This window comes from Schistocerca gregaria, chromosome 6, assembly GCF_023897955.1.
Source record: "Schistocerca gregaria isolate iqSchGreg1 chromosome 6, iqSchGreg1.2, whole genome shotgun sequence".
Lineage (NCBI taxonomy): Eukaryota > Metazoa > Arthropoda > Insecta > Orthoptera > Acrididae > Schistocerca > Schistocerca gregaria.
Window position 1 is genome coordinate 39,678,338 of NC_064925.1, and position 25,035 is coordinate 39,703,372.

The following is a 25,035-nucleotide window of genomic DNA, read 5'->3' on the forward strand; positions in this document are numbered from 1 at the left end:
GCACAGGGTTGGGAACAGGAGTGGTGTAGGGATGGACGAGGATTTCGACTACCTCTCGCTGTGCCTTGAAATGAAGAATGTCCTACCCACTATCCTTCCTACCCCTCCCGCAGAGGTATCCTGCTGCCCAATGAACCTACAAAATATCCTTGTTCATCCCTACACAAACCTTGCTCCCAACCCCTTACCTCATGGCCCATATCCCCGTAATAGACCTAGATGCAGGACCTGACTCATACATCCTCCCACTACCAGCTACTCCAATCTGTTGACAAGTGTCACCTATCCCGTCAAAGGCAGGGCTACCTTTGAAACCAGTCATGTGATATACTGCTAAGATGCAACTGCTGTGCTTCATTCTACATAGCAGCCATTCTGTTGGCATGAATGGCCATCAACCAACTTTGGCCAAGAAAAAACTGGACCAACCAGCTGTTGTGTATGCTGCCCAACATAATGTTATTCTTTTCAATGCCTGCTTCACAGCCTGTGCCATCCTTCCCATCTTGCTCTGGTGGGATCTCTTCCTTCAATATATTGTATGTTCCTGCAACCCTTCTGGCCTCAACCAGCACCTTCCCTGTTCCCATACCAGCACTAGATAGTCCTCTGTGCCCTTCCTTCTCCCCACCTCGTCCATGTATGCTCCCACAAACAACACTTTACTGTCGCCTGTCCCTATCCTGCTATCCCTCCACCCAATCCCAACCCACACCTTACCCTCACCACCAGGTTGCTTCTATTATCATGTGCTGCTGCTAGCAGTCTTGTACGTTGTCTATTTCTGATGAAGGCCTTTCTGGCCAAAAGTTTACATGCTGATGAGTCTTTTTGTTGTGCCTATCTGCAACACAGCATCTCCACTATATGGTGAGTAGCAACCATCGTTTTCATAATATTGTCATTATTCCATCCTGGATTTTTCATTGTCAGGCACTGTGACTTACATCTGCATTAAATACTGAGAAACTCATGGAAAAGTGAAATAAACATTATAAAGTTCATGATGTAATAACAACAATATGGACATGATAGATTGCTACTCAGTACATAGAAGAGGTATTGAGCCACAGATATGTGCAATGAGGAAACAAGTAAACATTTAAGCTTTCAGTCAAAAACTCATTCTTCTGAAATAGGAAACACACCCACATTAAAACAAGCACAACTCAGACACGCATAGGTACCATCTCTGGTTGCTGGGGCCCCAGTGGCTGGAGACTTAAGCCATGAATATATGAGTTGTGAATGTGTGCATGTTTCCTACATCAGAAGAAGGGTTTTTGCCCAAAATTTTAAAGTTTAGCAGTCTTTTTGTTGTTTCTGTCTGTGAGTCATGGAAAAGTAAAATGTGTAGGGAGTAGAACCATGGGTCATCAAGAGTATGCAGTCACTGATGATTAATAGGGTACATTTCACAGAGTGAAGATTATAAATTTCTAAATTTTTGACACAGTTATTAGAAACAAAGTAAAAGTGTTGTCCATGTTCTCAAATGGAACAGGGCAGACTTCTGTTAGTATGATGATTGTTTTAGTACGAATTAAGAGTGGTAAATTTGAGACAGATTTGCAAATTAATATCGAGCAACAGTTTATCTCTCAGAGGTGTGGCTCAAATCAAACATCTCCTCTGAACTTGATTATCTCATAGGTATATGCTTCAAAGGGTTGATTATGACATATGAGGCTGGTTGTGTTGCATTTTTCAGTCTGATCTAAAACTGAAGCTACAACGTACATCAGATGCAAGTGTTGAAACAGAAGCAGAGTTGTTGTTTGTTGAAATAAATGTATCTGATCATAAATTTTTAATGGGAGTGATCTGTAAACTACTTAACATTTGTGATTTATCACCTTTCCAATCACCTTGTCCTCACAAGTGTCACATGCTGAGCGTGTAATCATTATGGGAGACACAAATATAGAACTGCAGTTAATATTTCACTCTGTAGAGAATCTAAGGAGACTGTGTCATAGTATCAGTATGAGTGTTATACCTCTGGATCCAGCTAATTATAGACCATACTGTCACAACCTTATCTTAGCAACAAAGAGACCAGATCAAGTAATGCATGCCAGTTAGGCCTCTGCTCCAGGACCTTCTGCCTATGGTGTTATATTCTTAATATACTCAGTGCTGACTGTCAGATTAAAATCTCACCTAAAAGCCTACAAACGCTTAACACCATCTAACTGTGATGCACTACAGAAGAGTTATTGAGATATTCTGTGGAAAGATCTGAGTAATGAGCCAACATTATATGGTAAAGTTCAGAAATTTAGTCACAGAGTGACTGTATTGAATGACAAACATGCCTCTCAATGGTTCATCAAAACTCCATGCTGCTGCTCCATGGCTAACTACAAAATGATGCTAAATAATGAGTACACCGAAATTAGAACGTAGAAGGTTTAAGCAAAATATGTCAACTGGACTATGTAAAGTGGACAGGGAACTGTGGATCAAAGTGATGCAAAACATGCACAATGCCAGAATCAGGCATGCATTGTGTTGATCCTGCAGAACTGTGAAAAAACTGTGCAACTTGCCAAAACCAGTCATGAAATGTGTTCGAATCCTGTAGCACTGTGAAAAACTGCAACTTCAGCCTAGGAAGAGCATAATCTGAGGATGTTTTTTAACTCTCTGCAGATGAAATAAATAATTTTTATCAGTAGCTGCAAGCTCTCAAATTGTGATAAATTTTCAGCCTCTACATGGCATCTTCCTGACATACATGTTTTTCTTAAAGCATGTTTCTACACATACACTAAAGAAAGCAATCAAGATAATCTCTTCTAAGGCAGTAGGTAATGACGGCCTAAAAATGTTATCTACGCTATTATTCCAGTACTCATAGACAAGCCTTGCTAGTAGTTCATATCCCTTGAGTGCCAGCAAAGCATAATTTGGCCAATACCAAATAATGATAAATACCAAAGAATGATGATCCAAAACCACCAGGGGACTGTGGGCCAATCAGTATATAACCCACAGTATCTAACAGCTCATACATTATGAACAACTGAACAGCAACTGTATCAATCAAAGTAACTCCAAAAACAATCGATTATTGATAAAATTATTTAGTTGAATAGGTAAAACGTCTACTCTCCAAGTGACGGCAGAACACACACATTGAAGACTGCTGTGGTTGGCAAGCTTTTGAAGTCAGTGGCTCCTTCTTCAGACAGAAGGGTTGAAGGCAAAGGAAGAAGAGTGAAGGAAAAGGCCTGGAGAGGTCTAGAAAATGGGGTAGATTTTGTAAAAGTCACCCAGAACCGCAGGTCAAAGGGGACTTAGTGTACAGGATAAGAAGAAAAGACTGATTGTTGGGGACTGCATTGGACGAGATTTGAAAACCTTAGAGCTTAAATGTGGAAGACAGGGTAATAGGTGAGACAGAGATTACTACTAAAACATTGTGCACAAGTTAATAAGAGTGAGAAGCTAAGTGCATAGCACGTAACAGAGGTGGGAAGGGGCAGTGAAAATAGATGGGAAAGACAATGAAAGATGTAGAAAACTAAAACAGAGTGAAGCAAAGAGTAGTTACCGTGAAGAAAAGATGAGACAGAAGAAATTAACCTAAATGAAGGCCATGTGAGTGGTAAGAACCAAGGACATGTTGTTGTGCTAGTTTCCATCTGCGGAGTTTGAGGAAATCAAAGCAAAGTAATTGATAACATTAAACTTGCCATAGACTGGTGTGAAGCAATCATTTTAGCACTTCCTGATTTCAGCAAGGCTTTTAATACTATTAATGTTATATTACTTTTGAAAATTAAACAGATAAATTTCTCAAAACTGTGATTCAACAGCTACATCAGAAGCAGATGCCAGTGAGCCATCTGTGAGTCAAAGTCCTCATGTAAATGTGTGCACTCTGCAGCCCTTAAGGCTTCAGTCTTCATTCACCCCTTTTCTTGCCGGATACGAGTGATATTTCATTTGTGCTTCATTTTCATCACTATCAGTTGCATGCAGATGACATTCAGTTGCACTAAAGCGGCTGCCCTAAGAGACATTACACTGCTATATCAGTTATGAATGACAAACTATTGTTCAAACAACGGAAAATCCAGGATAAAATAATGACACTATTACAAAACCTATTGTTCAGTTTCACAGTGGGTGCAAAACATGGTCTTGTACCAAACACTAGAAAGTTGCAGGTAATTCTGATGTCCATCTGAAAATTAATTAGCAGACATATTCATGAAACAGTTCTCCCAGTACTTCTTGATGATGATATCCAGTTATTTTATCAAAGAACGGTAAAAATGATGAATTAATCTTGGATGAGAACTAAATTTGGAAGAACAAATTGTGACCAGATGGAGGAAGTCTCTCTCTGCCTATATAAGTTCTAATAATTTAGATAAATGTTTCTATCTGAAACAAACAAAAATTAGCTCAGTCTTTAGTCATGCCAAAGTTTTACTATTTCAACACATCACAAATAATGAAAACCCCGGATAAGTCAAGCTAGTTATGAATGCTTGGGTGAGATATATGTGTTACATTTGGTTGCTTTATGACATCAGTTCTTCCTATGTTCAATTACGTTGGGTGTGACCAGATGGCATATGTGATTTTCACATGCTCCGTTTACTTTATTGGTTTAATAGCAATTGGTGGCCTCAACACCTCTCCTTACATATTAGATGTGTATCATTATTCCACAATCACAATGGAATATTACATAAATTAAAGGAAAGGCAACCACTCGCTCATAGCTGCTTTATGTGTGGAATGTAGAGAAATTCGACAGAAAACAATATTTACTGGCTTTCCAACTCTTGTTCTTTCTCTAGTAGAGAAGGCACACACACACACACACACACACACACACACACACACACACACACACACACACACAGACACATCTGTAGTCATGAATGTGTTCATCTGTGTATGTGTAGTTGGGTGGATGAATCTGTGTAATTCTATTAGAGGAAGAGCAAGAGCTCAAAAGTTAGAAAATAATATTTTTTTGTTGCATGTTTGTATGTGCCAAACATCAGTCAACTATAGGTGAGTGGTTGCCTTTCCTTTGTTTTACATTTCATTTCCTAACTGCAACACCAGATGAGATTTGTCTATCATCTTGGCTGTATCTTTGCATAGCACTAAATCTTCCTCAATCACTGTGTCAGCTATACAACAGTTCTAATCTGTGTCTTACCCAAAGCCACTCTATATTCATGAGGAGATTAAAGCTTAATATTTTAACATCATCATAGCTTCCCTCTTTGCATAACCTAGCTGTTTTCTTTGTGTTCAGTGGGAAACCAGTTTTTCTGTCACATTGTAAACTGTCGATGTTTTTCTAATATCTTTCTATTTCTGTTTTCTTCTTCTCTACATGCCACACATTAATATTACTCTGTTGTTTCTTGCTCTCACTCTTCCTCTGACCAGTCAACGTCTTCTCTCAATTGATTCCTTCCATACTACTGCCACATACTTCTTTAACGTGATTAGTCAAATTTGGCAAGAACACAAAATTGCTTAATAAAATTTTATGTAATTGTATAGATAAAAAATCTTTTCACCAAGTGGCAGCAGGTGAGTAGCAGCAATACATGTATAAAGAAGGTATTATGTATGCAAGCTTTCAGAGCCAGTGACTTCTTCTTCTGGCAGAAGTGTTGAAGTGGAAGGAGGAGGGGTGAAAGAAAAGGACTGGGGAGATTTAGGAGAAGGGGTAGTGTTTAGAAAAGTCACCCAGAGAGACTTACCCGATTGAGAAGGGAAGAGTTTCCTATGATTTGGAATTCTGGGTGACTATTCCTTTTCTTAAATCTCTGTAGTCCTTTTCCTTCACCCCTCTTCCTTCCCCTTCAACCCTTCTGCCAGAAGAAGGAGCCACTGATTCCAAAGCTTGTGTAGATAATACCTTTTTTATATGTGTTCTTCTGTCAACACTTGATGAGTAGATTTTTTTATCCATCCAATTACATTATATTTTCAAAAATTGATTACATTTGTTAATAAAATGTTAATAAGACTTAATGTACAATAAAAATACTATAAACTGAGGTGATTAACAGTAAGTGCTAGTTTTTTGAGTGATAATAAACATATGCAGATTAATATGCAGCTCATTTGGCAAAATGTTATCATTAAATACTGCGTAGACCAGGGATGAAGCCATGATTGTATCCAGAATTTTCATGGGACTTAATTTGACTGACTAGAGCAGTACTGTGTGTCCCTGGCAAATGCAGAGGTGTAATATACTTCATATACTCATTTTGATTGGTAGTTTACTTTATAAATGACAATGATGATGATGTTATAAAGGAAAGGAATACCTCTCAAATTATCCTAACATTCTGAGACAGTTTTCCAACATTTTTGGGAGGATGCAGTTGACATTTTATGACTACAATAGCTGACAAACCCAACATTTTCTGGGTATTCACTTTGCCAGTATCCTATTAGAAATGAAAGCAAAATATGAACTGTGTTTGTAGTGTAATTTCCTGGACAGTTTCTGTACTCTGGGTGCAGCTGCTTCACAAATCTACAACTTGATTTGGCAAAGGTCTCTAGGGGTACACCTCTTCATAGCTCTTTAAACAATAATTTTTTCCACTTACAGCTATTTCCACTTCACTGTTGGAAGTTATAAACAGTACTGCCAAGTGTCTAGGATTTTCTTACATTGACATGACTGTACGAGTGTCTTAGTAATAAAGAATAAATGTATTAAAATTTCACACATGATGCAACATTTTTTGATACATATCAGTCTTTGTGACATAATATCTCCTGAACTATATGTTGTACAATGACATAATTGAACTATATGTTGTACCATGACATAATTTTGTTGGTGCATTTAGCAGCATATGTGTTGTACAATGATATATTTGTGATGATACTTTCAGTAGCGTATGTGGGTACTGTTTGTGAAATAAGTTGTGAGTAGAGTTAGTGCCAAACACCATGCACAATCTGGTAGTTTTTCGTACATCTCAGGTGTATGACATCATATCTTCTGAATTATTTGTGGTATCATGATATAATTTGGTTCGTGCATTTTTGGGTGCATTTAGTGGCATATGTGAATACTGTCTGAAAAAAATGCTTGTGAATAGAGTTAGTAGCACAGCAGTAAACATCATGCATGATGTTGCAGTTTTTCACACATCTCATTGTTTATGATGTCACATCACGTGAACCATGATAGTTCGATAGTTCCTAATCCCCCCCCTCCCCACAGCAGTTGTTGCTTGGCAGTAAGGGATATGTGTATCAAGTTTGATCGAAATCACCCCATTGGTTTAGTAGGAGATGTGGAACACACACACACATACATACATACATACATTTTTGTAATATGAATTGATTATCTGAATGAAAAATTCTACATTAACCCAAAGAATTCTCAGGCAAAGAGCTGCTGGCTATCTGAAACTCCGGGAAGCATCTAGAAAATGAGATAGGATCCATGGAAGACATTGGAGAGGCCTGAACTAAATTCAAAATTATAACTGGTAATCATCAATTTATGGCAAAACCAAGCACCACAGTGAATAAAACAAGGACAGAAAAATGCAGAGAACATTTTTGGAGTACATGAGCTAATTTTGTTCATTTATCTCCTCAACTGCATTTCACAGTGTACCTGTACAATAATAATAATAATAATAATAATAATAATAATAATAATAATAATAATATAATGATTGCATGAGATATGAATTCTAAGTTGCACATAATGGATAAAGAATGGAAAAGATGATTTTCATGGGCTGAGATTAGAACCAGTCACAGCAACACTTGGTTTGAAAAAAAACAAAATCAGTGTGGATGGGGTAAGTAGTGATACTGGTTAAATAATACACCACTGACATATTTACAGGACATGGACATATACATTATTTCATGAGTTCAGAATAGCAAAATAATGGTTTTGGCCACTGACATTCTGCAAAGCAATTTCATACAACATGTGCAGCCAAACAGTATCAACATAAACAGAAATATAGTTCACTGTATTTTATGTATAAGTTATCAGTTTATTGTCCTCTTTCTAATCAGATTATATGGATTATTGCAGTATAACAGATCTCAAACTCAAATCTTTGAAATGAGGCAGACAGTGTGTTTCATTGTTTGAAAGATCTGTTGGAAGACAGTTTGCCGTATTGCTCCTTGCTTGTTTGAATGGGATTAAGTTTGCTCACTCAGAGTTTTGTTTTGGCATTGAAATGTTCTATTTTTTATTTATAATATTTCTTATAGCTCTATGAAATGTGCCTAAAGTGATAGTTCGCAATTACAGGTCTCGTACGACAGCTGTGGTTTTACTTAGTTACATAGTTGCCCATAGTGTCTATTACTTTTGAAATTATTTGGTCCATATCTTGCAAGCTGCGGGACAGGGGTAGAGACAGTTTGATTATGATAGTGACAACAGGAACTGTGACAGTATAAAATGCAAATATGGCAAGAACAAATATGATTTATGGAACATAGTACTTCATAGAACCACCGTAAGATACAATGAAGTGCAGGTTGCGCGTAGCACTGAACATGGACAACTGTAATACAGATTACAGAGTACGCTGAGCACTTGTATGTGATTGCTTAAATAAAGCTGTTTCTTTGGCAGCTCACCAGAGTGCGCCAGGGGCCCATCCCAGGTGCTTCTATAAGCAGGTCTGTGAACTGTATGGGCATGCGATATCTGAAATTGGATGCATTATTAGTGAAGGTACATCAGTCCTATCTTTCAGGGGATGGGAAAACCACATACATATTTAAAAACACTGTTGTTGTTGTGGTCTTCAGTCCTGAGACTGGTTTGATGCAGCTCTCCATGGTACTCTATCCTGTGCAAGCTTCTTCATCTCCCAGTACCTACTGCAACCTACATCCTTCTGAATCTGCTTAGTGTAGTCATCTCTTGGTCTCCCTCTACGATTTTTACCCTCCACGCTGCGCTCCAATACTAAATTGGTGATCCCTTGATGCCTCAGAACATGTCCTACCAACCGATCCCTTCTTCTGGTCAAGTTGTGCCACAAACTTCTCTTCTTCCCAATCCTATTCAATACTTCCTCATTAAATATGTGATCTACCCATCTAATCTTCAGCATTCTTCTGTAACACCACATTTCGAAAGCTTCTATTCTCTTCTTGTCCAAACTATTTATCGTCCATGTTTCACTTCCATACATGGCTACACTCCATACAAATACTTTCAGAAATGACTTCCTGACACTTAAATCTATACTCGATGTTAACAAATTTCTCTTCTTCAGAAACGCTTTCCTTGCCATTGCTAGTCTACATTTTATATCCTCTCTACTTCCACCATCATCAGTTATTTTGCTCCCCAAATAGCAAAACTTCTTTACTACTTTAAGTGTCTCATTTCCTAATCTAATTCCCTCAGCGTCACCAGACTTAATTCGACTACATTCCATTATCCTTGTTTTGCTTTTGTTGATGTTCATCTTATATCCTCCTTTCAAGACACTATCCATTCCGTTCAACACCTCTTCCAAGTCCTTTGCTGTCTCTGACAGAATTACGATGTCATTGGCGAACCTCAAAGTTTTTATTTCTTCTCCATGGATTTTAATACCTACTCCAAATTTTTCTTTTGTTTCCTTTACTGCTTGCTCAATTTTTTCATTGTTCTACTGACTGGTTTGATGCGACCCGCCACGAATTTCTATCCTGTGCTAACCTCTTCATCTCAGAGTAGCACTTGCAACCTACGTCCTCAGTTATTTGCTTGACGTATTCCAATCTCTGTCTTCCTCTACAGTTTTTGCCCTCTACAGCTCCCTCTAGTACCATGTCTTAGCAGATGTCCTATCATCCTGTCCCTTCTCCTTATCAGTGTTTTCCACATATTCCTTTCCTCTCCGATTCTATGTAGAACCTCCTCATTCCTTACCTTATCAGTCCACCTAATTTTCAACATTCATCTATAGCACCACATCTCAAATGCTTCGATTCTCTTCTGTTCCAGTTTTCCCACAGTCCATGTTTCACTACCATACAATGCTGTACTCCAGACGTACATCATCAGAAATTTCTTCCTCAAATTAAGGCCTGTATTTGATATTAGTAGACTTCTCTTGGCCAGAAATGCCTTTTTTGCCATAGCGAGTCTTCTTTTGATGTCATCCTTGCTCCGTCGATCATTGGTTATTTTACTGCCAAGGTAGCAGAATTCCTTAACTTCACTGACTTCGTGACCATCAAACCTGATGTTGTTTCTCGCTGTTCTCATTTCTACTACTTCTCATTACCTTCGTCTTTCTCCGATTTACTCTCAAACCATACTGTGTACTCATTAGACTGTTCATTCCGTTCAGCAGATCATTTAATTCTTCTTCACTTTCACTCAGGATAGCAATGTCATCAGCGAATCGTATCATTGATATCCTTTCACCTTGTATTTTAATTCCACTCCTGAACCTTTCTTTTTTCTTCCATCATTGCTTCCTCGATGTACAGATTGAAGAGTAGGGGCGAAAGGCTACAGCCTTGTCTTTACTCCCTTCTTAATACAAGCACTTCGTTCTTGATTGTCCACTCTTATTATTCCCTCTTGGTTGTTGTACATATTGTATATGACCCGTCTCTCCCTATAGCTTACCCCTACTTTTTTCAGAATCTTGAACAGCTTGCACCATTTTATATTGTCGAATGCTTTTTCCAGGTCGATAAATCCTATGAACGTCTCTTGATTTTTCTTTACCCTTGCTTCCATTATTAGTCGTAACGTCAGAATTGCCTCTCTCGTGCCTTTACTTTTCTTTAGCCTTGCTTCCATTATTAGTCGTTACGTCAGAATTGCCTGTCTCATGCCTTTACTTTTCTAAAGCCAAACTGATCATCACTTAGCGCATTCTGAATTTTCTTTTCCATTCTTCTGTATATTATTCTTGTAAGCAGCTTCGATGCATGAGTTGTTAAACTGATTGTGCGATAATTCTCGCAGCTCTTGCCGTCTTCGGAATTGTATGGATGATGCTTTTCCGAAAGTCAGATGGTATGTCGCCAGACTCATATATTCTACACATCAATGTGAATAGTCGTTTTGTTGCCACTTCCCCTAATGATTTTAGAAATTCTGATGGAATGTTGTCTACCCCTTCTGCCTTATTTGACCATAAGTCCTCCAAAGCTCTTTTAAATTCCGATTCTAATTCTGGATCCCCTATCTCTTCTAAATCGACTCCTGTTTCTTCTTCTATCACATCAGACAAATCTTCACCCTCATAGAGGTTTTCAATGTATTCTTTCCACCTATCTGCTCTCTCCTCTGCATTTAACAGTGGAATTCCCGTTGCACTCTTAATGTTACCACCATTGCTTCTAATGTCACCAAAGGTTGTTTTGAGTTTCCTGCATGCTGAGTCTGCCCTTCCGACAATCATATCTTTTTCGATGTCTTCACATTTTTCCTGCAGCCATTTCGTCTTAGCTTCCTTGCACTTCCTATTTATTTCATTCCTCAGCGACTTGTATTTCTGTATTCCCGATTTTCCCGGAAAATGTTTGTACTTCCTCCTTTCATCAATCAACTGAAGTATTTCTTCTCTTACCCATGGTTTCTTCGCAGCTACCTTCTTTGTACCTATGTTTTCCTTCCCAACTTCTGTGATGGCCCATTTTAGACACATCCATTACTCTTCAACTGTGTTGCCTATTGCGATATTCCTTATTGCTGTATCTATAGCGTTAGAGAACTTCACACGTATCTCGTCATTTATTAGAACTTCCGTATCCCACTTCTCAGCGTATTGATTCTTCCTGACTAATGTCTTGAACTTCAGCCTACTCTTCATCACTACTATATTTTGATCTGAGTCTATATCTGCTCCTGGGTACGCATTACAATCCAGTATCTGATTTCGGAATCTCTGTCTGTCCATGATGTAATCTAATTGAAATCTTCCCGTATCTCCCGGCCTTTTCCAAGTATACCTCCTTCTCTTGTGATTCTTGAACAGGGTGTTCGCTATTACTAGCTGAAGCTTGTTACAGAACTCAATTAGTCTTTCTCCTCTTTCATTCCTTGTCCCAAGCCCATATTCTCCTGTAACCTTTCTTCTACTCCTTCCCCTACCACTGCATTCCAGTTGCCCATGACTATTAGATTTTTGTCCCCCTTTACATACTGCATTACCCTTTCAATATCCTCATACATTTTCTCTATCTGTTCATCTTCAGCTTGCGATGTCGGCATGTATACCTGAACTATCGTTGTCGGTGTTGGTCTGCTGTCGATTCTGATTAGAACAACCCGGTCACTGAGCTGTTCATAGTAACACACCCTCTGCCCCACCTTCCTATTCATAACGAATCCTACACCTGTTATACCATTTTCTGCTGCTGTTGATATTACCCGATACTCATCTGACCAGAAATCCTTGTCTTCCTTCCACTTCACTTCACTGCCCCCTACTATATCTAGATTGAGCCTTTGCATTTCCCTTTTCAGATTTTCTAGTTTCCCTACCACGTTCAAGCTTCTGACATTCCACGCCCCGACTCGTAGAACATTATTCTTTCGTTGATTATTCAATCTTTTTCTCATGGTAACCTCCCCCTTGGCAGTACCCTCCGGAGATCCGCTTGGAGGACTATTACGGAATCTTTTGCCAATGGAGAGATCATCATGACACTTCTTCAACTACAGGCCACATGTCCTGTGGATACACATTACGTGTCTTTAATGCAGTGGTTTCCATTGTCTTCTGCATCCTCATGTCATTGATCATTGCTGATTCTTCCGCCTTTAGGGGCAATTTCCCACCCCTAGGACAAGAGAGTGCCCTGAACCTCTATCCGCTTCTCCGTCCTCTTTGACAAGGCCGTTGGCAGAATGAGGCTGACTTCTTATGCCGGAAGTCTTCGGCCGCCGATGCTGATTATTTATCAAAATTTAGGCAGTGGCGGGGATTGAACTCGGGACCGAAGACGTTTTGATTATGAATCAAAGACGCTACCCCTAGACCACAGGGTCAATATACAGATTGAATAACATCGGGGAGAGACTACAACCCTGTCTCACTCCCTTCTCACCCACTGCTTCCCTTTCATGTCCCTCGACTCTTATAACTGCCATCTGGTTTCTGTACAAATTGTAAATAGCCTTTCGCTCCCTGTATTTTACCCCTGCCACCTTCAGAATTTGAAAGAGAGTATTCCAGTCAACATTGTCAAAAGCTTTCTCTAAGTCTACAAATGCTAGAAACATAGGTTTGCCCTTCCATAATCTAGCTTCTAAGATAAGTCGTAGGGTCAGTATAGCCTCACGTGTTCCAACATTTCTACGGAATCCAAACTGATCTTCCTCAAGGTCGGCTTCTACCAGTTTTTCCATTCGTCTGTAAAGAGTTCACGTTAGTATTTTGCAGCTGTGACTTATTAAACTGATAGTTCGGTAATTTTCACATCTGTCAACACCTGCTTTCTTTGGGATTGGAATTATTATATTCTTCTTGAAGTCTGACGGTATTTCGGCTGTTTCATACATCTTGCTCACCAGATGGCAGAGTTTTGTCAGGACTGGGCTCTCCCAAGGCCGTCAGTAGTTCCAATGGAATGTTGTCTATTCCGGGGGCCTTGTTTCAACTCAGGTCTTTCAGTGCTCTGTCAAACTCTTCACACAATATCGTATCTCCCATTTCATCTTCATCTACATCCTCTTCCATTTCTATAATATTGTCCTCAAGTACATCGCCCTTGTATAGACCCTCTATATACTCCTTCCACCTTTCTGCTTTCCCTTCTTTGCTTAGAACTGGGTTGCCATCTGAGCTCTTGATGTTCATACAAGTGGTTATCTTATCTCCAAAGGTCTCTTTAATTTACCTGTAGGCAGTATCTATCTTACCCCTAGTGAGATAAGCCTCTACATCCTTACATTTGTCCTCTAGCCATCCCTGCTTAGCCATTTTGCACTTCCTGTCGATCTCATTTTTGAGACGTTTGTATTCCTTTTTGCCTGCTTCATTTACTGCTTTTTATATTTTCTCCTTTCATCATTTAAATTCAATATTTCTTCTGTTACCCAAGGATTTCTACTAGCCCTTGTCTTTTTACCTACTTGATCCTCTGCTGCCTTCACTACTTCATCGCTCAAAGCTACCCATTCTTCTTCTACTGTATTTCTTTCCCCCATTCCTGTCAATTGCTCCCTTATGCTCTCCCTGAAACTGTACAACCTCTGGTTCTTTCAGTTTATCCATGTCCCATCTCCTCAAATTCCCACCTTTTTACAGATTCTTCAGTCTTAATCTACAGGTCATAACCAATAGATTGAGGTCAGAGTCCACATCTGCCCCTGGAAATGTCTTACAATTTAAAACCTGGTTCCTAAATCTCTGTCTTACCATTATATAATCAATCTGAAACCTGTCAAAACACTAGGCACAGAAATATACAAGGTCATAAAAAATGTGTGGTACAAAAAAACTCCAGGTACAGAAAATCACCGGTACTGAAAATAATCACTGATCTCACTAGGCAATGAGAATACTAGTCAGCTGATGATAGTGTTGATGCCCATTTAACTGCCTGATGATGGAGACTGCAGCAGCATGTGATGAGCAGGCACTGACGAGGAGGCCGGAAGTGGTGAGGGGCAGTTTTGAATGCCATCCCCCTCTCATGATAGACCATATTGCAGGACTGGGGATGGCGTCTCCACAATGATGTCCTCATCAGGGTCAGTGGTCAACGCCTGAGGTGTCAGTGGGGGTGTCGGAGGCGAAGGGCGCACAGGGCCTGGCAATGGACGTGGCAGCAGTGGTGTCAGGTGCCGTGGGGTCTGCACTGGCAACAAGTCTAGCAGTGGGAGCAGAGGTAGGGACTCCAGATATTGATACACCATACCTTGCTGTGGCATGAACTGGACCGTCTGTGACACAGGAACAGGCATCCACGGTGGCGGTAGTGGGGGGGGGGGTGAGGGGGGGGCAGTGACCCCTCCGGGACAGATCCCACTGTGCTTAGCCACAGCTGGTCAAAATGACAGGATACCCACTCATCTGGAGGGTGGACGATTCACAGGCACTGTCAGTGGCGAACACCACTAGTGTGAAAAGAGATGCAAATTCTCGAGAAACAAACTGGGTACTGTTATCGGTGTAACCTCGGTGTACAGAAGACCCTCAATTTCAAAATCATAGACAGGCGCAAAATAGTGGCCGCCAAGAATGTAGATGGACCATACACCATGTAGGGAAACTTGGAATAGGTGTCCACTACAATGGACCAATACTGATTTAGGAAGGACCGAGCAAGAAAAAAATATAGATGCTCCCATGGATACTGTGGCATTGCCCAGGGGTAAAAAGATTCCTGTGAGGCTGCCTGTTGCTGAACACCGTGAGTGCAGGTGGTGATAAGCCATGTATGTAATGTCTCCATCTACGCCTGGCCGATTCACGTGCTGGTGAACCTAAGTTTTCATGCGAGAGGTCCCCCAGTGATCGACACATTGAAGCTGTAGTACATTATGGTGTAAGGAAGTGGGGATCACAACTCGGGGAGCAGTGTCCTCCATAGCTAAAAAAAGAACCCCACGAAAGGCTGGGGAAGAAGAAGTAATTATGCAAGGGATCCAAGGCACGGAATGGGGATTTTTCCAGTCACCCTTGCTGCACAAAAGAGAGGATTCGACTAAGTATGGAATCTGCAATGACAACTAATGGTATCATGGCAATATTGGTGGGAAAACAATCGGCTGCATTCTCATTCTCAGTATCTAAACAGAAATAAAACCACTCATCCTGATCGAACACTGGCTCTGGCCAGATCGCAAGGCGAGATATGGCATCAGCATTGGCGTTTTGTGCCATCAACTAATAATGGATGTAATAATGATTGTGGGACAGGAAGGGAGCCAACTGCTGCAAACAATGTGCTGTCCTGTCCAATACAGAAGCTGAAGGGTTAAAAAGAGCAATCAATGGCTTGTAATTCATGATTAAAAGGAGATTAGAAACATACAAAAAGATTGAAATTTGCTGAGGGCAAAAACAATAGCTAAAACCTCCTTTTCAGTCTGAGAATGAGGCTGTTGTGTAGGAGTTAGTCTTAGAAGCATAAGCAATGGGTCATTTGTATCAGCCCATGTAACTGTGTGCCAACACCATTTCAAGACTGTGCTGAGAGGAATCTGTAGCCAACAAGAGATTCTGACCCAGGTGAAAAGTGTCCAGACATGGGACAGATTGAAATTCAGACGTATGCAAAATGGATGCTCAGTCACAAGCTGGGGACCAGGAAAAAGTCACATTTTTACACAAAAGTGTGTGCAGGAGCTGAGCAACAGTGGATGCATCTGGTAGAAGCTTATGATAGTAGGGCCTACACAACTTCAGGTAGAAATGCCCGCAGTACCTTAATAGAGCTCAGCCGTGGCAGAACCGCAATTGTGTCAACACTGTTGACGCAACGGCTTGATCCTTGTCCAAGAAACCTCATAACCTAGGTAGTGAATTGAAGACCAAAAAAATTAAAATTTGGCAAGATTGTACTTGAGGCCCGCAGACTGCAAGACAGGAGACAATGAACGGAGGGAGATTGCTAAGGTGGTCTTCAGTGGAAGAAGCCATAACAATGATATTGTTGAGGTAATTGATACAACTGAGCACAGAGGCTGTCAGCTATTCTAAAAAATGCTGAAAAATTGTGGGCAACCTAGCAACACCAAAAGGCATGCATTGATATTGGTATAGAATGAAAGATGTATTGACAGTGAGACTGTTTCTAGTACCCTCATTCAAGGGGAGCTGGAGGTATGCTTTTGACAATTCAGTCCTGGAATAGTAGTGGCCACCTGATAATTTTGCGAGGAATTCGAGGCCTGGGCAAAGAGTATCTATCTGTCGCAGACTGTGCACTAATCCTGAAACTGAAGTTGTTGCAAAGGCGAAGCTTTCCTCTTGGAATCTTAACAATGATCAGCGATGTAGCCCATTCACTTGAATAAACAGGCTGAATGACATCGAGTAACCTCAGATGGTATAAGTCTGCCTTAACAGAGTCAGTCAACGTAACAGGCACCTACCACGCCTGACAAAAAGACAAGGGTGGGCTGACTCTTTCATGGTAATGTGAGCCTGAAAAGCAGTAGAACAATCAAGCCCAGTGGAGAATGGCAAAAAAAACTCAGAGCAGAACAACTCCTGAACAGATCTGTGGTATGGGAATGATCATCAGCAAGGAAGATGAGAGGGCAAACTGCAGATTTTTAAGATACAGGAGTGGAGAACTGACCTAGGATCAGAATCTGCTATTTATTGCAGTTAACCAATGTCCGTGAAACCTGTGTGAATGGAGGGGAGCCCAGATCAACGCATGTTTGTTCGTTTACTAAAGTCACTGCAACTACTGTGTCCTCTTGTGTTTTTAACAATTTATTAAAACATGCTAGTCAATAAACAATCCATTCGAAGAGATAGTCATTGTAAAGATACAGTTTATGTCCATTGTTACTGCTGTGTCCTCCACATTACACACTGATGCAGTGTGGCCTTTCTTTTGACACTTGTGGCAAACAGCCCAACACTTAGGGCACTCAGCTCACTTATGTTGGATGAAGCATTACTGGCAAAGCAGAAGGGGGGCATGCTGCCACTTTTGTGGTGTGACCTGTTGCTGCTGTGGCCATCGCTAGTGCAGCCATGCAATGTTGAGTCAACGGCTGTACTGCTGCAATGGCTTTCTCCTTGTCCTGAGCGCTTGCAGCATGCCTAAGTGGGGTTAACTAAATAACTTTTGATAACTCCTCCCAAATAGATAGTGCCTACAGGAAAATTAAAGAGACCTTTGGAGATAAGAAAACCACTTACATGAATATCAAGAGGTCAGATGGAAATCCAGTTCTAAGCAAAGAAGGGAAAGCAGAGAAAGGTGGAAGGAGTATATAGAGGGTCTATACAAGGGTGATGCACTTGAGGACAATATTATGGAAATGGAAGAGGATGTAGATGAAGATGAAATGGGAGATACGATACTGCATGAAGAGTTTGACAGAGCACTGAAAGACCTGAGTCGAAACAAGGCCCCCAGAGTATACAACATTCCATTGGAACTACTGACGGCCTTGGGAGAGCCAGTCCTGACAAAACTCTACCATCTGGTGAGCAAGATGTATGAAACAGCCGAAATACCGTCAGACTTCAAGAAGAATATAATAATTCCAATCCCAAAGAAAGCAGGTGTTGACAGATGTGAAAATTACCGAACTATCAGTTTAATAAGCCACAGCCGCAAAATACTAACGCAAATTCTTTACAGATGTGTGGAAAAACTAGTAGAAGCCGACCTCAGGGAAGATCACTTTGGATTCCGTAGAAGTGTTGGAACACGTGAGGCTATACTGACCCTACGACTTATCTTAAAAGCTAGATTAAGGAAGGGTAAACCTATGTTTCTAGCATTTGTAGACTTAGAGAAACCTTTTGACAATGTTGACTGGAATACTCTCTTTCAAATTCTGAAGGTGGCAGGGGTAAAATACAGGGAGCGAAAGGCTATTTACAATTTGTACAGAAACCAGATGGCAGTTATAAGAGTCGAGTGACATGAAAGGGAAGCAGTTGTTGGGAATGGAGCGAGACAGGGTTGTAGCCTCTCCCTGATGTTGTTCAATCTGTATATTGCGCAAGCAGTAAAGGAAACAAAAGATAAATTTGGAGTAGGTATTAAAATCCATGGAGAAGAAATAAAAACTTTGAGGTTTGCCGATGACATTGTAATTCTGTCAGAGACAGCAAAGGACTTGGAAGAGCAGTTGAACGGAATGGACAGTGTCTTGAGAGGAGGATATAAGATGAACATCAACAATAGCAAAACGAGGATAATGGAATGTAGTCAAATTAAATCGGGTGATGCTGAGGGAATTAGATTAGGAAATGAGACACTTAAAGTAGTAAAGGAGTTTTGCTATTTAGGGAGTAAAATAACTGATGATGGTCGAAGTAGAGAGGATATAAAATGTAGACTGGCAATGGCAAGGAAAGCGTTTCTGAAGAAGAGAAATTTGTTAACATCAAGTATAGATTCAATGGGCAGGAAGTCGTTTCTGAAAGTATTTGTATGGAATGTAGCCATGTATGGAAGTGAAACATGGATGATAAATAGTTTGGACAAGAAGAGAATAGAAGCTTTTGAAATGTGGTGCTACAGAAGAATGCTGAAGATTAGGTGGGTAGATCACATAACTAATGAGGAGGTATTGAATAGAATTGGGGAGAAGAGGAGTTTATGGCACAACTTGACTAGAAGAAGGGATTGGTTGGTAGGACATGTTCTGAGGCATCAAGGGATGACCAATTTAGTATTGGAGGGCAGTGTGTAGGGTAAAAATCGTAGAGGGAGACCAAGAGATGAATACTCTAAGCAGATTCAGAACGATGTAGGTTGCAGTAGGTACTGTGAGATGAAGAAGCATGCACAGGATAGAGTAGCATGGAGAGCTGCATCAAACCAGTCTCAGTACTGAAGACCACAACAACAACGACAACAACAACAACAACAACAACAACCTCCTCCTCCCAAGCAGTAATCTGACCGCCTGTGGCTCTTGACACTTGGTAGGACTGTGCTATGTTGAGCACATCTGTAAGTGTCGGATTCTCACATTGATGTGCTTTTTATGGACTTCCCTATCTGGGGCCAGACAAAAATAATACCACACACCATATGATCAGCGTAGGATTCATGATGGGTACTAGTGAAAAATTTACGGTGACAGCTCAACCTGTGCAATTCTGCAAGATTGGTTAGGGCATTTCTGGAAATGGTAAAATTCTACCTGCATTGCAGTGACATGTGTTCTTTCACAATAATAAGTTGAGAGAAGCCTGCAAATTTCATCAAATGATAAGCTGGCCATTTCTTGGAAAGCTGCAAGTTGGCACAACAACTGATATATGCATGAAGAAATCCAAGAAAAAAAGAAAGCCCACCACAGGTTTGCATCACTCACACAGAAAACCTGGAATTTCTTGTGTAACCATGTCTTGTAGGAGTCCCAACCATCAGCCAATTCATCATATGCCGGAGAGTGTGTTGGTTGCTCTGACGGAAGAGTAACCTGCGGCAAACATGCAGATGCCACTTGACTGAGAGAGGTTTGAGAGTTTGCTGCTGTTCCTTGAAAGCTTGCTGCTGGGTAATGATACGTTGGAGTACTTCTTCCATCAAGATGTTTGTTGGGTGACTTAACACTGACACTAACACGTGGAGAAAATGTAACCCTCACTCGTTGCCAAGTTTTTTATATCAAGAACAAACACAGTTAATGAAGCATAGTACTTCATAGCGCTCACATAAGATTCAGTGATGTACAGGTTGCCCATAGCCCTGAACATGTTGAATGGACAACAGTAATACAGGATACGAGATAGGTCAAGTGCTCATTTGTCATTGCTTAAATAATTCTGTTTCTTTGGCAGCTCAACAGAATGTTCAAGAGACCAACCTGGGTGGCCTCTATAAGCGTGGTTGTGAACTGTATGGATGTGTGATCTCTGAAATCACACATGTCGTGAGTGAAGGGACATCAGCAAATACGATCTTGTGTAAGCTTACATAAATGTTATATGACACAGTGAGCTATAAGAGTAAAATTCAAGTAAATTGTCCCACCTAGGAACTTGGGGAAATGGGGTCTCGTAAGAAAGAAAGCTCCTTAATGGTTGTTGTTGTTGTTGTTGTCTTCAGTCCTGAGACTGGTTTGATGCAGCTCTCCGTGCTACTCTATCCTGTGCAAGCTGCTTCATCTCCCAGTACCTACTGCAACCTACATCCTTTTGAAACTGCTTAGTGTTCTCATCTCTCGGTCTCCCCCTACGATTTTTACCCTCCACGCTGCCCTCCAACGCTAAATTTGTGATCCCTTGATGCCTCAAAACATGTCCTACCAACCGATCCCTTCTTCTAGTCAAGTTGTGCCACAAACGTCTCTTCTCCCCAATCCTATTCAATACCTCCTCATTAGTTACGTGATCTATCCACCTTATCTTCAGTATTCTTCTGTAGCACCACATTTCGAAAGCTTCTATTCTCTTCTTGTCCAAACCAGATATCGTCCATGTTTCACTTCCATACATGGCTACACTCCAAACAAATACTTTCAGAAACGACTTCCTGATACATAAATCTATATTCGATGTTAACAAATTTCTCTTCTTCAGAAACGCTTTCCTTGCCATTGCCAGTCTACATTTTATATCCTCTCTACTTCGACCATCATCAGTTATTTTACTTCCTAAATAGCAAAACTCCTTTACTACTTTAAGTGTCTCATTTCCTAATCTTATTCCCTCAGCATCACCTGATTTAATTTGACTACATTCCATTATCCTCGTTTTGCTTTTGTTGATGTTCATCTTATATCCTCCTCTCAAGACACTGTCCATTCCGTTCAACTGCTCTTCCAAGTCCTTTGCCGTCTCTGACAGAATTACAATGTCATCGGTGAACCTCAAAGTTTTTACTTCGTCTCCATGAATTTTAATACCTACTCCAAATTTTTCTTTTGTTTCCTTTACTGCTTGCTCAATATACAAATTGAATAACATCGGGGAGAGGCTACAACCCTGTCTCACTCCTTTCCCAACCACTGCTTCCCTTTCATGTCCCTCAACTCTTATAACTGCCATCTGGTTTCTGTACAAATTGTAAATAGCCTTTCGCTCCCTGTATTTTACCCCTGCCACCTTTAGAATTTGAAAAAGAGTATTCCAGTCAACATTGTCAAAAGGTTTCTCTAAGTCTACAAATGCTAGAAACGTAGGTTTGCCTTTTCTTAATCTTTCTTCTAAGATAAGTCGTAAGGTCAGTATTGCCTCACGTGTTCCAACATTTCGACGGAATCCAAACTGATCCTCACCGAGGTCCGCATCTACCAGTTTTTCCATTTGTCTGTAAAGAATTCGTGTTAGTATTTTGCATCTGTGACTTATTAAACTGATAGTTCGGTAATTTTCACATCTGTCAGCGCCTGCTTTCTTTGGGATTGGAATTATTATATTCTTCTTGAAGTCTGAGGGTATTTCGCCTGTCTCATACATCTTGCTCACCAGCTGGTAGAGTTTTCTCATGACTGGCTCTCCCAAGGCCGTCAGTAGTTCTAATGGAATGTTGTCTACTCCGGGGGCTTTGTTTCGACTCAGGTCTTTCAGTGCTCTGTCAAACTCTTCACGCAGTATCGTATCTCCCATTTCGTCTTCATCTACATCCTCTTCCATTTCCATAATATTGTCCTCAAGTACATCACCCTTGTATAAACCTTCTATATACTCCTTCCACCTTTCTGCCTTCCCTTCTTTGCTTAGAACTGGGTTGCCATCTGAGCTCTTGATATTCATACACATGGTTCTCTTCTCTCCAAAGGTCTCTTTAATTTTCCTGTAGGCAGTATCTATCTTACCCCTAGTGAGATAAGCTTCTACATCCTTACATTTGTCCTCTAGCCATCCCTGTTTAGCCATTTTGCACTTCCTGTCGATCTCATTTTTGAGACGTCTGTATTCCTTTTTGCCTGCTTCATTTACTGCATTTTTATATTTTCTCCTTTCATCAATTAAATTCAATATTTCTTCTGTTACCCAAGGATTTCTAGCAGCCCTCGTCTTTTTATGTACTTTATCCTCTGCTGCCTTCACTACTTCATCCCTCAGAGCTACCCATTCTTCTTCTACTGTATTTCTTTCCCCTATCCCTGTCAATTGTCCCCTTATGCTCTCCCTGAAACTCTGTACAACCCCTGGTTCTTTCAGTTTATCGAGGTCCCATCTCCTTAATTTCCCACATTTTTGCAGTTTCTTCAGTTTTAATCTACAGGTCATAACCAATAGATTGTGGTCCGAGTCCACATCTGACCCTGGAAATGTCTTACAACTTTAAACCTGGTTCCTAAATCTCTGTCTTACCATTATATAATCTATTTGATACCTTTTAGTATCTCCAGGGTTCTTCCACGTATACAACCTTCTTTCATGATTCTTACCTTAATGGTAACGCCTTAATGGTAACGAGACAAAATAAGCATTCAAAAGGAAGGGCAGACATTATTGTTGTTTGAAGACACAGGTCATTAGCTGTGTTTTGAAGCTGGAGATATGATTTGGTGTCTGGTATTGTGAGGGCAATCATTTGAGAGTTGAACAGAAGGGATACTGAAATGAATATTTCTGCTGTGTTGTTCACGTAAGTGTGTTGAGGCCAAGAAGAATAAGGATAGTCTGTAGACACTGACCATATTGTAAAGCAGCCAGTGTATGCATGAAAGTCTATGCTTGTAACTAAGACAACTTTACATTAGATAGTGAAATATGACTGAAATGAGAAATGTCAGATATATGTCATACACTCCCATGTATGACAAATTCAAAGCATCATGGGCTTTTCTGAGATAAACCTTATCAGGATGACATCACTGTAGTCAACAACTGGAAGTACAAACATTGGTACAATATTCTGTTTCAAGTTCAAAAGGAAAGAACTGATTGTATTTTGTAGGATGTCAAGAGATACTGATGCCTTCTTGGAAGTTGTAGCCCAGCTTTAATTTTAATTAATTTTACTGCTGCATTGAAAGATTATGGTGATTGGCTTCATAGTAAGAGTAAACACTATTGATGATCATATATTTCTTAACCAGTAGTGATGTCCAGCTGTGAATGAAATGAGAGCTGGACAGTAGGTGCTACTGGTATCAAAAATGCTAAGGAATTAAACGTAGCTCCTGTATAACATTTTCTTCTGTGTATGGTAAGACTTTTCCATGTAAAATGTTTTCTCACTGGAGTCCCCCAAATTCCCTATTAAAAACTATGTTAGCATTCCCATCTAACATGCTTCTGTCTCGAACAAGTCTCACTGTCTTTCTGTTGGTGCCACTTTTTCAAAAACTGTGGAAGGCTTACAAAAGCTTGACATCAACGAAAATGTTTGCTATTTTTTTTTGAATGGACTTTGTTGAACTCCCACATTATCTGTACTGCAGACTTATAGTTGCTGACGATATTCCTTGCAAAGGTAGAGAAGCCTGTGTGTTCCAACAACTCACCAACTTGTGACAAAATGTGTGGCGAGAGAACAGTGTTTTCATTTCAATGCAGTAAGTAATGCTTACAAATTTCCACAATTAATATTTAAATGAAAAGTATTGATGGTAAAAAAATTACAAATTGTAGATGAATTTAATAAACACCATACTGTATCATTTGGCCAGGTATATTTGATATTGTGAGGTGGTGTTAGTGATCATAAGTATTTCAAATAAATTTTCCGTAAATACCAATGAAGGCCAGAAAGTGAAATCTGATGAATCATCTAAGCCAGAAAACGTTTTCATTCACTTGAAACACAAAACTGGGGTTCTTTATATGTCTTTTCTGTAACAAACTGGTAACCCAAGGAACGTTTCTAGAAATTGCATGTAAATTAGAAATAGATTACTTTGCTGTGTCCATAAATTGACTACATAAGTTTAAGACATGCTCTGGAATACTTTTCCAAAATTAGTTTGTGAAGCCGTAAAACACATTTATGTTAAAATGTGGTGTGCTAGAAAGCTTGACTGCATGATACAAAAATATGACGCATTTCAAGCAGGTGGTTTAGGACTTTTTTTTAAAACTTGTACAGGCTAGTATTACACAGTTGTAAACAATAGACCACGTGGCTAGGAATTGAGCAAAGACAGAGAGACTGCATTTGCTAGTATCAATACTGATAAGGTGAAAGAACTGAAGCTTGTCATCAACAGCAAAGTTGCAGTTCTGTGTTTGTTAAAAAAATCACTATAATTGTCACGTTAGTACACAAATTGACAATAATGTAGGACGACAGTAGTTCAATTTGTCACATGCCTGAAAATAACTGAAGAGAACTGCAAATTGTGCTTCTTGTGTAGAACTATGTAATTAAAAGACATTTGGCTGCAAAGCAATGAACTTGATTTCCTTCTTCTATTCCGTTCTGTTAGCTACACAGTACAACTGCAAATGTGATGAAACA

At 40.1% G+C, this 25,035-nt stretch overlaps 1 protein-coding gene across 24 annotated transcripts in view; it reads left to right on the forward strand.

Annotated features, from left to right (window-relative positions):
• LOC126278103 (Down syndrome cell adhesion molecule-like protein Dscam2) overlaps window positions 1-25,035 on the forward strand; it is an 810,453-nt gene that overhangs the window by 391,847 nt on the left and 393,571 nt on the right. The gene's annotated exons all lie outside the window — the stretch shown is intronic.